This window comes from Takifugu rubripes, chromosome 19, assembly GCF_901000725.2.
Source record: "Takifugu rubripes chromosome 19, fTakRub1.2, whole genome shotgun sequence".
In the NCBI taxonomy this organism is placed as follows: Eukaryota; Metazoa; Chordata; class Actinopteri; order Tetraodontiformes; family Tetraodontidae; genus Takifugu; species Takifugu rubripes.
In genome coordinates, this window is record NC_042303.1 from 17,650,783 (window position 1) to 17,666,525 (window position 15,743).

The 15,743-nt window shown below is 48.6% G+C and overlaps 1 protein-coding gene across 9 annotated transcripts in view; it reads left to right on the forward strand.

Moving 5' to 3' along the window:
• The window catches only part of foxp1b (forkhead box P1b), a 119,012-nt gene that overhangs the window by 3,338 nt on the left and 99,931 nt on the right, over positions 1 to 15,743 (forward strand). For 8 of the 9 annotated variants that reach the window (XR_003886064.1, XM_029826996.1, XM_029827001.1 and 5 more), the window contains exon 2: positions 9,234 to 9,331. The gene's annotated coding sequence lies outside the window, so the exon portion shown is untranslated. Of the gene's footprint in view, positions 1 to 2,555; positions 4,156 to 9,233; positions 9,332 to 15,743 lie in introns of those variants that run through there. The other variant, XM_029826997.1, reaches the window with a different exon arrangement.

The window sequence follows — 15,743 nt, forward strand, 5'->3', positions numbered from 1 at the left end:
GACAAATCTGCCCACAGCTTCCTCTTTTCATCAGCGCTCAACAGTCGCTGCACGGAAATTTGTGACACGGATCGCGACGCTAATAAATAGAAACGTACAAACTCGCACAGCTGAAATGCATGCTGGGTACGGTTAGCTAGCCGGGTAGCTTCAGATATTTGATATCAAGATAGTAGCGAGGAGGTTATGCATAAAAAAAGGTCAACAGGAATCACAGTTTAAGAATAAACGAGTTTCATTTCTGGCCATGAGGCAGAAGTTTCTGTCTGATGCAAAGTCTGATAGTTTTTACTGTGTGTCTGCTCTCGTTCCCTCATTTGTCATCTGAATACCGAGACCGCACCATTCAGAGCTGATTCAGACACCCTATAAAGTCTACCGTTTGCTTTTTTGGAAGTTTTAGACACGTGTGACTGTAAATTAGCTCACGTCTGTGCCTCCCTCATCGGTGTCAGTTATTCGCTTCGATTCAAAGGGGAAGGAAAAGCAGGAAAGCGGTAAAAAAAGGTTGTTTTTTTTTAACCTTTGTACAGTAGAAATTCATGAAATCGCCCGTGTTGACGCTCCTCCTCCAGCTGCGAGGGCTGTTAATCATCTCACCGGTTTCTCTGTTTATGTCAACAGTCCCAAACACCTGCTGGTGGAAATTTTTATAGAACCATCCACAACCGGGTGTTTACAACAGCCGCCCATGCAAAGCTCCCCTAATCCGGCAAAAAGGACGTCATCACGCAACATTAAGGAGGAGACGAGCGCCGCCGCGCCGACAGTCGCTAGTGTGAAACTGCTCCTGGCTTAAAGCCCGTTGGCAGGGTTGGGGTTAGCGTCGAGCTAGGCTGAGGGAGCGCGTCTTCCCGGGCCTCATCCCTGACTCCCTGGCAGTGGCAGCCTAATAAGAGACGTAACATGGCAGCGCCCGCTCCTCCGTCGGCGTCGCCGGGGCGGAACGTCGGTGCGCTTTGATCACGTCTTCCGGGCGCATCACTCCGGCTTAGCCCGCCGCTCGCTACGTGACGAGCCATCAGAGTTTCTCAGATCTAAGCCGGCAGCTCCTCGGGTTGGAGGAGAGACGGGAGGGAGTCGCGGAGACGAGCGGAGGGCGGCGATGCAAATTTTGTTGACAGACCGTTGCCGCAGCTGTTCTCGCTGCCGTCGAGTTCGGCGTTTTGCCGTCCGGAGAAGAAAAGGTCGCGTTTGTTCTCCGTGGAACGCCGCCGGTCCCGTGTTGTGCATCCGGCCTTCCTGGCAATTAAACCACCTGTAATTAGACTTGCATTTTAATCGCCTCCATCTCACTTGATTTATTTCTCCTACAAACTGGCGGCTCCGGTTGGACTTTTAGCGGCCGTTAAGCTTTGAAGTGGAACGCGTTGCCTTTCATAAGGCATCGTTCTGAGCCCCCCCCCCGTTATAAAAGGATGCTCCTAATTGACGGGTTGTTGCTTGTTTATTTGATATATATTTACCAGCTGGGTGGTAATTGGGAAGCAGTAATTACCCAAGATGCAACGCGGCGCTTCGGCGGAGGTGCCGGCGTGCCGAAGAGATGAAAGTGTGCAGGTTTGTTTAAGGCGCGGAGTGAGGACGGCTAATTGGGCCTGTTTCCCTGTACGGTCTCATTGTTTACTGCGATGATTTACAGAGTGGGATTGGAGTTGTGGTACTTTTATATCTTTATTTGTCCTCTCTGGTTACAGTTGTTAGCGGCGTATCTGAGCAGTTAATAGCAACAATAAAAAGAGCGGGACATGTGAGGGCCTCGTGGATCGGGAGCCGCTCCTGATGATGTCGTTCCCTGGCTGATAATGGCCTTGTTAACTGAGATTCATTACCTCTTCATTCGGAGTCCCTGGATATTAAGGGAGCGCCTCCTGCAGCCGCTCAGTGACGTCACGCTGCTGCGGTTTGGTGACGGTGTCCTGATGATCCAGGTGACCTGAGGCTGAGGTAGTGGCGGCGACGGCGGCGGCGGTGGTGGTATTTGACCTTTTGTGGCCCCAGCTCTGCCTGTCTGCCTGCCTGCCTGCCTGTCTGCCTGCCTGTCTGCCTGCCTGTCTGCCTGCCTGCCTCCCTGCCTCCCTGCCTGCCTGTCTGCCTGCCTGTCTGCCTGCCTGTCTGCCTGCCTGTCTGCCTGTCTGCCTGCCTGTCTGCCTGCCTGTCTGCCTGCCTGTCTGCCTGCCTGTCTGCCTGTCTGCCTGCCTGCCTGTCTGCCTGCCTGTCTGCCTGTCTGCCTGCCTGTCTGCCTGCCTGCCTCCCTGCCTGTCTGCCTGCCTGTCTGGCTGCCTGTCTGCCTGCCTCCCTGCCTCCCTGCCTCCCTGCCTGCCTGTCTGCCTGTCTGCCTGCCTGTCTGCCTGCCTGCCTCCCTGCCTGTCTGCCTGCCTGTCTGGCTGCCTGTCTGCCTGCCTCCCTGCCTCCCTGCCTGCCTGTCTGTCTGCCTGCCTGCCTGTCTGCCTGCCTCCCTGCCTGCCTGTCTGCCTGCCTGCCTGTCTGTCTGCCTGCCTGGTGCTCGTGGGCCTCCTCCCAGTGGGTCCTTGTTGTTGTTTGGCTGTGTTGGTCGTGTGTGACTTGCATTTACGCCAGTTCCTCAGAGGGAGTTTGTTTTTGTTCTCAGGGTTGTAAACAGGGTGGGGTTCCAATCCCAAACCACCCAGTGGCAGAAGGTTATTTTCTCTCTGCTTATTGTCTTGTTTATCATTCTACTTGGTTGGATTAACCACTTTAATGGATGGGTGGGCCAGATAAACAACGTTTTTACTTGAAGGATGCTTATTCAGTATTGTAATTTATCCCCGTGTGCTAATATTCTGTCTTCATACAGACTTTTTGGTGCCAAAAATGGTCACAAATGCAACTTGTGAAATTACATTTTCACTAAAAAATAAAAATCCAGATATCTTTAACGAGATGCATGACTTGTTGTTCAGATTATCTGAGGCAGGTGATGCTGGACAGAACTGTGAGGAGATTGTTGCAAGACTTCTTTTTTTAAACCGTATATCCGACATTCTTAATTCTTTTCACGACCATATTAGGTCATTTAACCTTAAGTAAGGGCAGCAATTTACACAAGTGATGCATCCAACTGAATAAAAACATCTTTACATGTAAAAATCTATTTTTCAGACTTCACCTGTCTTCAGTAATCGCGCACAAACACCAGTAATCATGTGACCGAGCCGTAGTCCGTAACGACAAGTGTTTACGGAGGTGAAGGCAACAGCAACACACATGATCATCCCGATGGTGGTTTCACACCAGTGCACAAACATGTTTGCACGGAAAGATCAGTTTTAATGTTATTCTGGCCCACAAAGTTTTTAGCCACTAATTATGCTTCTCCTTGGGAAAAAAACCCCCAAAAACTTATCACACAAAAGCTTTGAAACTGGTGGAAAATGTGGCGCAAATGGTTAAATTCAAATGGCGCCTTGTGGAAATCTGGTGCTTCGTAAACAATTTCAATGAGCTGATGCTTCACGTGAACCCAAAAGCAGAGTTTGTTCTGCAGAAAGGAAGCCAGAACGGAGGGAGAGCGAGATCAGAACGTCCTCTGACATGTGTTCCGCGCCTCCCTCGTTAATCATTCACTATTTACTGTTTACACTGTTTTTTACACCACCGGTTGTAAATCCTGAAAACCTGCCGCGGCGAGCAGCCTCCCCCCTAAAAGCCTTTTCAGGGTGTATATATGGAGTGCATATGATGTACAAGCTTTTAATGTGTTGACCAATCAATTCATCTCAATCCAAACGGCTCGTTGTTGGAAATGAGTTAATCAATCCGCCGCCATGCTGATGGCGGCCTGGCCGCCGCTTCCACAGCATTTCTGTGTGTTTTACACCGGATCGCACGCATGATTGAAGGGCTAATTCAAAGAATTTTAATCATTCCGGCCGACCCTCTTGCAGTGTCATCTTTTTTTGCAAATTCCCCATAAAAAGAACGGATGAGCAGTCTCTTTTTAGAGCGTAATGGCTGCATTAGAATATGAGATGGATAGCAGATGAGAATCCCGTATCCTTCACTGCACTCTTCCTCCATCACTCAGTGACTCGGGCCTCTTCCATCAGCGGTGGGCCCGTGTTAAAGATCCTGCAGGCTGCACTGAAGTGTCCATTTGAACTCCACACTGACACGGCAGTGGAACATGCAGAGGTGAGAGCCATTTTAGCAGCAGATTGCAGTGTCTGGCAGAGCTCTCGGAGCCAGATCAAGTAAGGCATGATTTCATCCTGCAAAAGCAATAATAGCTTTATTTTGTTTGTTTGAATCTAAATATTTATTGCTATCGATGCTGCCCCCTTTCCCCATGTTTCCAGTGACAGCTCTTTTTTCCAAAAAGTGAGATCATATGATAAATACATCTGACCACTTATTGTGCAAACAAAGGCAGACAGTTTGTCCTTGCTGAAATTAGAGTAATGAATCATGGGAGAAATGTCCTCTTTCACTGTTCACTGCACTCATTGTCGACTAGATTTGACTATTTTTAGTCATACTGGTCATTGTCTTTGCATCTAAAAGGCCTCTCCTCATGATTAAGCTGCAGTTTATTCTGTTATGTGACCTTAAATATGACATTTGTTATTGATTGAAACCTTTTAAAAATCAGCAGTCATTATATATAACATAATGGCTGAATTGATGTTCTGAAAAGCATTCTGTTGTTATTTATTATTATTTTGCAGATGTATAGTAGCTACTAATTTCATCGCGCTAGCTGGCGGCCAACAGCTTATAGGTGCTATACCACCCCCCGCCGCTAGGGGCAACCGGCAATCTCAGATTTCAAACGTCAATGCATTGATTATTATGGTAAATATCAGAATACTCATTACAGTTTTTATGTTTTTCTTTATGTTTTACAAGAGCTTTTCATACCAAGGCTGATGAGTACTGAATTAGATATGCATTTGCCACAATAGTTATTTATACTTATAAATGGTCCCCGGCTCCTCTGCTCGACACCTCAAAATGGTCAAGAATGATGAAGAGGGTGATGAAGGTCCACCTGATGCTTTTGGGCTGTTTGCAACATGCCTAAGTGTCAGTTATCAGATTTTCCATAATAGCCATCCATGAGGACTGAAGTGTAATTTGCGGTCGGATTTCTGAAAGTTGTTTGTCATAAAACGACATAAAACTTCCCAACTTGGATAAAAACGCTCCGCTTTCCAGCCCAACGACCGGCACCTTCTCTCTCGTTTCTGAGGCGACCCCTTAGACGCGTGTCCCTAATAAGATAAAAGATTCTCCTGGAGTTTGTCCCTGCTGGTCCAGGCTGTTTGGACGGTTTGGAACCGTGCCAGCTGAATTTTCTGCCTTCCGGAAGGCTCGGAGAAATGGGAATATGGCTCTCATCGGGCCCGAGGCTCCATCTCCTCCTCTCACCTCACTCGTGACAATGAGTGAGTCCGACCATCCCCAACTGTAATTAAAGAGTTGGCATCGTAATTACAGTATGTTTATTGTCTGTTTGTGGGTTTTGAGCTCCGGGGCCCCGCTTTGGTGTGAACGGATTGGGGGCTCTTAATATACTTGGAGGTAAATGCGATTTCACGCCGTTAACATTTCAAAATCTTCTTTATCAGCCCTTTGACAGTCGCTCCGCCAGTTACAGACAATGCTGTTGGACTGACAATGGAACCTGGCAACCAGAGCAACCAAATTATTTAGTCATGGGCTTTTAACGGGCACCACGTTAAATGCATGTTAAGTAAATGATGCAATTTATTCCCGTCTCTTGGTTGCCAGGCTGGCTGCCACGGGACCGGTGCCAGCTTTAAATAAGTGGTATCCAGATGGTATTCGCGTGATGCCCACTTGGTTACAAAACGGCCCCGGGAAGTAAAGCCAGAACAACCTTGGGGTCCGGCGTGAACCGTCGCTTCTCCCCTCAGCACGTGCGGTTATTTCTCAGGGGAGGAAGGAGCTTTGTTAATGAGGAGGCCCGGGCGAATGGACCCGGGACAGAACCTGTGCTCGAGTTTCCTTTAGCTGTGCCGGAGCGCCGAGGCTGCCGTCTGGAGCGGTGTGTTGTCAGACCGTCTGCAAAGTGATTTCTCCACCTGCTTATCTTTGAAAAGGCACATTGGCTTCTCCTCTGTCTCGCCTCAGGTTTGCCCCCCCCCCCGCCCCTCAGCCGTGCTTCTCTTCAGGGTTCGGGGTCGGCCACCTCCTGCAGAAGTCCTCTCAGCCGAAGGGCTGCAGATCAAGCGGCGACGCAGCTGCGTTTCCATCACGGAGAAATAAATAAACAAAGCACATGGGAGGGGGGGGGGGGCAAAACATTACCACAAACAACACACGGCTTATGCAAATGTTAGGGAAATGTGTTGGCATATCGATAAGCCACATTTGTGTGCGGAGAGACTGCGCAGCGATCAGAGATGTGCATTACTAAGTTTGCTGCTTTATCTGCAGCGGCTACCTCCAAACATCTGTTTACTCTTCCTCCGCCGCTCGCGTTAATCCCACATGCAACGCCGCAGCGCTCGCAGTATTCGGCGTTCGGTCGGGCCGGTGTTGCCGAATGTTTGAGGCAAAAGTTTGAGTCGTCGTGACGGGAGATGGGGTCAAAATGCCAGCGGGTCAAAGGTGGAAAAGCACGAAAACGCACAGTTAATTAGAGGTGAGAGCTTCGTCCGGGGATTTATGTCACTGTCCAGCTCTCTCACGTTGTTTTGAAAGTTTTGGATCAAAGTCCGGAGGATGACGCAGCACTTTCCCGAGTCGATTCCGTGAATGAGGAATGAAATGATTGAGGCTGTTTGGCTTCTTCTCCCAGTCACCTTGTAATTGTTTCTGTGTCATAAGCAGCTATTAGTATTGCTAGAAAATGGTAATGCATTGAGAAGCTCATCCCTCCCACAGAACGGCTCTCTATCACACTCTCACATTCTTTTAAAAGAGAAAAGGAAGATGAATTTTGCCCATAAAGGCTGTATCACAAGGGCTTTTTATCCTAAATGGCTCTGGGGATTGTTATCTGTGGGAAGTGTGTCCTGCCTCCGTCGTGTTCAATCAAGTGTCCACTTAGCTGTGACTGGGAGTAATTGTTCCCAAGTGGGCCACACACTGACCCGTTAATGTCTGCGTTGACCCTGTAACCTTGTCAGCACGTCTAGGGGAGGAGTTTAAATCATGTGGCTCTGCTCACGTCTTTACGCTACCGGGTCAAGTGGGCGTTGGCTCTGAAAGACCAATCTCTTGTAATTGTCCTGAGCGTTATGGGTCATCCACGGGTGTTCCCAAAGACCGGCTCTTATTAGACGCGGGACTGGAAGTGTCGCGGCCTAATGGGTCAAGGCATCGATCCGATATGACGGCGGGGTCCCTCGGCGCGGCCGTGGTTCCCGTAAGCCTGCTGCAATCTTTTAAGAGATTAAAACGTGACAAACTCAACGTGAAGAGTTTACACACGTGCACGTTAGGAATGACTATCAAGAGTCACTCTTACGCGCATGTCTGTAAATACGGAGCGTCTTTAGTTGCTTTTAAGTGCTAAATGTGACGACAGGCCTGTGGTTGGTCCATCACTTCACATTTCAGGAGTTTCCACCCACCTCGACCAGGACAGACGGCTTTAAATACCAAATTTGCCTTGAAACGAGTGGCAATTAATGCACGTGTTGCAGAGTGTCTGGATGTGGACTTCAAGCAGAAACTGACAGTTTCTAATTTGGGTGTGAAGGTACGATTGCAACCACGTGTCCACAGAGAGCGAGTGTGGAGCAGCTGGCATGCAAAAGGTCCACAAAGGGAGAGCGGTTTACAATTAGAGGTACGGTTTATGTCTCCGTCTGAGAGCACAGAACACTACATCTCACTGTTAGGGCTTTTTATGGACAAGTTGTACAATAAAGTGTGGCCACTTTATAAAATCTAGTGCTTGTTAATATGCAATAAAGCCCCCAAATTCAGAGCTTGTTCTATAGACTCGCAGCTATTTCAGTGTTCTTTTATGAGACACCGTATAAATGCTAATTCTTTAAATCTCTGTGAGTGGAAACGTGGCTACTGGTTCTTTTTTTTAAAAAATCTCTTGGGCTGCCTTGCTGTCCCTCCACGGGCCGGCGGGTGTCTATTGGGATCGGCGTATTTTATCGGTGATGGCAATAATGGTTTTATAATCAAAGGGGTCTAATCTGGGGCTGCAGTGGGCACTAAGACGTGGAAGGGCTGTGCAAGTAGCGGCCGCGTTGATGACTGAATTAGATTAATTATGAGGAGCGGTGCGGTTTGTTGCTTCTGCTCGGAGAACTGCACGGTTGCGTGTAGTAACGCGGTCGCAGATTTGGTTTTTGACACGCGCTCTCAGACAACAGGGCAATTAAATGGGAGCCGGATTGTTTTTCTTGCTGCCAGAGACGGGGCCACATTAAACAGCAAATTGGTACACACATCTGTCACAGAGCAACAAGCCACATATGCTGCCGCCACGCCGGTGACAGGGACAAAACCAGAGGCCATTCATTCCATTGCCTTATTTGCATGATCTGAGCCATATCTGGAAGTCATTAGCATCTTTCCACTTGTTTATCTGGCTGCAGATGAATGCTTTTGAGCCGAATGCCAGGTTTTTGAATAAACAAAATGTCCAGCTCGGTTCAGATGTTTTTGCTGTGGTACAAGTCATGCATCATTTAAGTAAGAAAAACATGCAAAATTACAGATTCTTCTCTTTTTGTGTGTGTGTGTGTTGAGGCAGAGCCCACTGTGGGTTTTGTAGGTCACTGTTTTAAATCTATAAAGTCTGCTTCAACAGGCTTTTCATGTGAACTGTGTTATTGTGTTTATGTTGTATACGATTTATTTAATTTCATTCAGGGAAGACACCAAAGTTGTCTGTTATTTGCTGTCACTTTTTTGATTCAACTCAGCCAAAGGTTAAGCTAACATATTTACATGTAAAAATGAGAAATGGAACCACAGAAACCAGCGACTTTGATTCACTTTTGCCGATTTACATTACTAACCGGTGTGTTTGGACGTGATCAAACATCATTTGATATGTATGTAGGGCAGGAGATGCCAACCACAAGGAATCAGTGTGTCATAACAGATCAAACACTTGTGGCTAACGATGATCACTTTTGTTTTTGCCGTCCTCGTGTCATATCTGTAACTTTGGGTTCCATGGGCCAGGCAGGGGCTCTCCCCACTTCACTTCCTGTTTGTAAATGTATCTTTCCGCTGACTTCCTTCTCTCTCTTTCCCTCTGCTTGTTTCAGTGTCCTCCGTGAAACCCCTGTGGTTCTTCCCTCAAGACTGCCAGCTGAGTTTTAAAAGAGGTGATGGCGTCCCGGCCTGTCCTGCAGCACTGATCGGGGTACGTTCACAATATTTCACATTAACATGTAAAATGCTGTTGTCCGGTCATTATGCACCGCGACCTTTCCTGAGTGTGTTTGGCCTTGATTGAAATCTAAAATCTGAAAGAGGTTTTAGGAGCCGAGCGATTTTTATCCAGCGATCGTCCATCTTGTCTCTCTCTGTCGCCTCTGTCACTCATCTGCGATCCTCTTTCGGTTTGCATCCCACCGCTCGTCCTCCCGATGATGATGTAATGCAGCTAATTTCTCTCCCGAAATCAATTAAACCTTTAACATCTGCAGCCCGTCGCCCTTCGCCTGAAATGTGCCGTGTCAGCAGCTTTGTGTTCTCAGCTCTTTGTTTTAATATCTTCGGCGTACTGTGCACCTTCCTTCCCTCCCCTCACCTCGGCCTGCTCGGGCAGCTCTGATTGGCTGAGGGCTTTCTGCACTATTGCCTGGCAGTTTGCCATCCTGCCTGCCAGTGGCTGCTGTGCCCCCTGATCAGAAGAGAATGTGACATTTGTGCAGAGGTAATGGAATCTGCATGCAATTAAATCTCTGACTGTGAAGAAGAGTCTATCTCCTCTCCGCTCCCTCTGTATCCTGCCATTGCCAGCAGCAGGGGGGGTCAAGCGTGATGATGAAACCTTCCCAGCAGGCCTCTCGCCTCGCTCGCTCTCCCAATCTCTCTGTCAGGTTGGGTTTTTTTAACTTTGCTGTGCTGCCTCAGCCGCGATCTGGCAATTAATGCGAGAACGTAGCCGTTATGAAACCTCTGTAGCTATTACTTAAATATGAAGCATCTTCTTCACTCAGCTCTGCCTTCCACAGCTCCATCTGCCCCACATCTGCATCCTCTTCTCTTATTCTCTTAATCTCCAGAACATCTAGCACCTCTGATATACTCTTTGTCTTGGGCCTCTCTCTCTTCATCTCTGTGACCTGCAGCTCTGCTTTCTGTCTTCTCCTCAGTGTTTTTGACCCGTAAGAACTTAAAATCCCTCCTTCCTGTAAGCAAGCAAGCGTGGGACAGGTCCAAGGGACAAGCTTGTCCCCCTTAGCGGCTGCATTAGTTACAAAGGCAAATCACACTTAAAGCGCATTGATGGGGTCTTCTTAATGAGGACCATTTAAATTTGTTTTTGCTTTAAAGTCCTGATTTTATAGAAATAGGAATATAGAAATTCCAGAGATACACGAGCGGCCAGCCTAACTTAAACTACTTGTTTAATCACCTGGGCTGAGAACGTGTTACTGAGTGAAGACAGACACAAGAGGCATGTAACACACACACACAAGCACGCACGTGCACGCACGTGTCTCTGGCCCAGGACTCTTAAAATCTTTTATCTGGGGATACATAAAAATATCAGATTTACAGTAAAGTAACTTAGGCTTCCCCTGAGCCGAGGGAAATGTGTGTATTTCGATGTTTGTATCAGATCCCACCGACAGTTTTAATTTGCTCCTGTGCCGCCGACACGAAAACTCTTCCCGCTGTTGTATCTTTGTGCTGTTGTTGTGCGACGGCTTTGTGTTTTGATTGTGTCTTTCGGTCGGTGTTATGTGGAGCGACTGTGAGAGAAAAGAGCAGCAGAAGGCAGATTCATGCATGGATGAGCACAGGGTCATATCTCACTGCCCCTCTTTCTCTGCTGCCCTGCCACTATACTTAACGCCTCATTTGTGGGCTTTGTGGCCAGTAGTTTGAGTCTGTGATCCATTGCCTTAAAAGGGAGGTTTTCCCTCTCTGCTGATGGGGCACTTGCTTGTGAGTTAATGCCAGACCCCCCCTCTAAAGGCTGACTCATATCTAATGGATGTGTGTATCCCCATCAGGACAGCTAATCAACATAAAACTGCTGCCATTGTGCTTGGATGAGCTGCTTTGGAAAGGACACAGCCAGTCTGTGCACGCATTTCCCTTGAACTTAAGGAGGAGTGGTTCCAGTCTGTGCTTCTTGTCCACCCTGGGTGGACGGACATGCAGGATATCCAAGTTAACTTTTGGCTAAATCCTTCCTGTGTTGTCACACCCAGCAGAGGTCTTGCATGACCCACTGAGGCTCAGCTTCGCTCTAAATGATAGAATGCAGCCATAAAAATATAGAATGTAAAGGAGCCGATCACCTGAACAGCTTTAGCGCGGCTTTTCTGTCACATCCATTCTTCCTCCCACCCATCTCGTCGTGTGTTTTGTCATGATGAATTATTAATGTGCTTTAAAGGAGTGTTGTCCCAGGGAAAAAAAAAAGGCTCTCATTGTTGCGTCGTTTCTCCATCACTCAAGGGTTAATTTGAGCCGGCGATTAAACGGGCCCCCCTGTTTCCGTACTGCTCTACGGGTCGTTGTGAAAACTGCTGGGTCTCGACTTTATTCACGAACATCCTGCTGAACAAATACAACACGATTCCTCTTGGCTCCGTGTGTTTTCCTCTGCTGCAGATGGCTCCATGCATTGTGTGACAGAGAGGAAAAGGTTTCGCTTGAGGAAGGAGGAACGGACAGAGGCCGCCTCCATTAGTGTCATTCGAATGAATGAGATCAGTCTGACAGATAGATGTGGAAAATTGTTTTAATTGTATAATTATCTGTGGTTAGCCACTTGTGCTCCAGAGTGCTGTGATGTGGGTGGAGGCTGGGGGACAGCACATTTTGGCCTTTAGGTGCTTATTTTGCCTCTACAGGAAGTGAACAACAATCGGGGGTTGTGAGGATTAAACCTAAACACACCCAAACTCGCAGACACTCGCGCTTCCCCTGAGGCAGGTCGTGACACGCTCGATGAGACGCTATTCTCTAAAGTAACGCGTCTGGACAGTGAGCCCGCTCCTCGTGCAAAAAGGAGGGATTTGTTAGCGCCTGACGAAGATGGCACAGTTTAACACACATATGACTCTTTGTGTTAAATCCTTATCCTGTATTTGTGCTTCTTTTTCTATAAAAACTCTAAATGTTTGCAACTGAAGTGTCAGTTTGTTTGGATTATTGCTAGTAGCTGTTATCCTACTTTAATGCAGACATATCTTGGGCTTTGTTGTACACGGAATAATCAACTGTGTGACTAATTTGGCTCAGATTTACTTTGTTCTTCCTCCGTCCTCAGATGTTTACGCGGATTTGAACAGCGGCAGTGTGGCGTTGCATCCTTTGCACTTAGTATGTCATCACTGCTTAGAATAAAACAGACTTAAGCAATTTTCCATGTGGATGCAGCAGTTTGCAGCCCTGACGTCCGCTGGTTGAGCCTAATGGCAGTCAAAAATCGGACTGATTTGGCATTGGGATCAAATATTGTCCCCGTCCAGGTTGTGCTATTGCAGAAAAGTACACGTTTTACATAAAGCTGGTCACTGCAGTGACATCACAAGATGCGGAAAGGCTGCACGTTGGCAGCAGCTGAGTGCAATTGTCAGCTCAACTCACCCAAGTGTAAAAACATTGCAAGAAATGCTGGAGTTTTGGTTTTTTGTAGAAGAGTTGGGAAATAAAACGGATGTAAACGAGAGTCGAAACCAGAAAGCACGTCTTCATTGAGCGAGTGCTTCTCTTTGTATGTAGATGGGGGAGTTTTGTCATCTAATACGCCGGTTTTGTCAGCACAACGACAAGCTTTTAATGCTTAATCAAATAAAAAGCCTTGTGTTGTGACGACTGTCTGTCTGCAGGCAGCTTTACGGTGCGACCCAAAGCAATTTCCAGATGCAGAACTTGTCAGGTCTCGGTCGCTCCGTCTGTCATGCTTTGTTGTTCAGCTGTATCTCCTGTGATAATGCACAGGGGATTAGCAGGTAACAAGGCAGCAGCGCTCCTTTGAGGATGCTGCACGTGGCTTTGAATAGTGCTTCATAAACGGGGAGGGAGCACCTTCAAACGGTGGTTTCCCGGCTGCACAGGGAGCCGCCTGGCTGGATAATGTGCTAATCAAAGGTGACAGGAAGGACTCAGGGTCTGCAACCAAGCCGGGGCAGCTGGTCAGAGCAGGAGAATAGGAAGCGTCTTGCACCCGGGCTAAAGTGCATCGAGAAGCAAATTAAAGCTCATATCTGCCATCTCCCTCGCCTCCCTGCACTTTCCTGTTTGGACTTGAAGGTGATTGGGAGCCAAGGCGGTGACAGTTGACGGAAGTTGCGTGGAAGAGAGAGTATTTATTTACAGCAAAATGCAGCAGTGCTTCTTCAGGATGCGGTTTCATGCAGGATGTAACCCCCCCAACACACACACAGGCACACACAGACCTCCTCCCATCTTTCTCATCTCCACCCTCACACTACAATCCCCAGGTTTGATCAAGGATGGGAAGTGTGTTATTGGGGAGGGGGGGGGGTTTGGGCCAGGCGAGCTGCATTGTGCAAGAGCTTGGGTCTGGATACGGCCAGCAGGGAGCTCTCACAGCATGCCTTCCTGCCTGGCCCGGCCCAGCCTGGCCCGGCCCAGCCCAGCCCGGCCCAGCCCACAAATGGTATCAAAGTCAACACAGGTCACCGAGCTAAAGAAGTGTGAGACGTTAGGGTTGCATCATGTGGCCAGAAACGCATTTAGCTGTGGTAAGAATTGAGCATGTGGCAGAGAGAGAGGAAGGGGGGGTGTAGAGGGAGAGAGGAGAGGAGAGAGAGAGAGAATGGAGGTAGAGGGAGAGAGAGGAGAGAGAGAGAGGTGAGAGAAAGACTGGGGGTAGAGGGAGAGAGGGGAGAGAGAGAGAGAATGGGAGGTAGAGGGAGAGAGAGGAGAGAGAGAGAGGTGAGAGAAAGAGGGAGAGAAAGACTGGGGGTAGAGGGAGAGAGGAGAGAGAGAGAGTGGGAGGTAGAGGGAGAGAGAGGGGGAGAGAGAGAGTGGGGGAGAGAGAGTGGGGGGTAGAGGGACAGAGGAGAGAGAGAGAGGTGAGAGAAAGAGGGAGAGAGAGGGGGGGAGAGAGAGAAGAGAGAGAGAAGAGGGGAGAGAGAGAGGGGGGAGTAGAGGTAGAGAGAGGAGAGAGGTGAGAGAGTGGGAGGTAGATGGAGAGAGAGGAGAGAGAGAGGTGAGAGAAAGGGAGAGAAAGACTGGGGGTAGAGGGAGAGAGGAGAGAGAGAGAGTGGGAGGTAGAGGGAGAGAGAGGGGGAGAGAGAGAGTGGGGGGTAGAGGGACAGAGGAGAGAGAGAGAGGTGAGAGAGAGGGGAGAGAGAGAGGAGAGAGAGAGAGAAGAGGGGGAGAGAGAGAGGGGGGAGAGAGAGAGTGGGGGTAGAGGTAGAGAGAGAGGGAGAGAGAGAGTGGGGGTAGAGGTAGAGAGAGAGGGAGAGAGAGAGTGGGGGTAGAGGTAGAGAGAGAGTGGGGGGTAGAGAGAGAGAGAGAGAGACTGACAGGAATTTCACCTTTTAAAAGATGGGAGTTAAAGATTTAGAACGCCCCGTAATTACACAGCCCCGTTGCCTCTGTCATCAGGGTGTAATGCAGCATTGACACCACGATAATACACACTCAGCGTGCGCACGGTGTCATTTCACCACCCGCCACTGAAGAACCGGGACTCCATTAGCCGGGCCTAAAGGTGCAGAAGGTGCAGATTTCCACCTCTCATCTCGTGGTAAACACGTAGTTTTTCTGAAAAGGTGAGTGCTCGAGTCTGTCAAGTCATCGTGAACGTGCGCGACCTTTCAAAGGCAGCTTTTACGACCCGACTCACAGCGTCATCTGCGTGGACGGCGGCGTCTCGACGCGGGACAACCTGACACATAAAACGCACATCTGGTGAAGCGCTCGTTGCACAACAGCCCCCGTATCCAGACGGCGTGGAGGTAATGACACGCTGGAACGTAGACCGGAGCTCCTTGCAGCACATTTCCATCTTTTAATCAAGTATTTTTTTATTTGCGTATTATATTTATGCGTTCTAAACACACACACACACACACACATGCACGCAGGGTTAGAGAGGGACATAAATTACCATCGAGACATCTAAAATTCACAGGTGATGACAGCTGAAATAAAGAGAGGCTGAGCTCTAAATAAAGAAATTGAACCACACAGGTTAGTGGCTTTATTCTGAGTGACAGAATGACAATGATGTCATTGTCAATAAAAGTAAATCTAAGGTCTAATCTAGGCGGGGGGGTCGGCTCCAGTAGACGAGGCACTAGAAAGGTGTGAGTGATGCAGCCAGACGCACTTCACACACACTTTTCCTGCTAAATCTCTTCCACCGGTAAAGATTTCCAATCCTTGGCTCTTTGCGGCGACCGTTGATCCGTCTCTTCCCCCGAAGCGTCGCTCACCTGCACACGGCCAAACAAAAACCTAAAGCACCCCCGGGGGGGAGGTGGGGGGGGGGGGGGGGCAGAGATGACACACAAAACAACATAAATCTCAGGGCTGATTTGAGGTTTGTTCAAAGCATCCGACAAATAACCCGAGGGAGCGGCGCCGTGCAGTTGCCGACTTGTTGCACT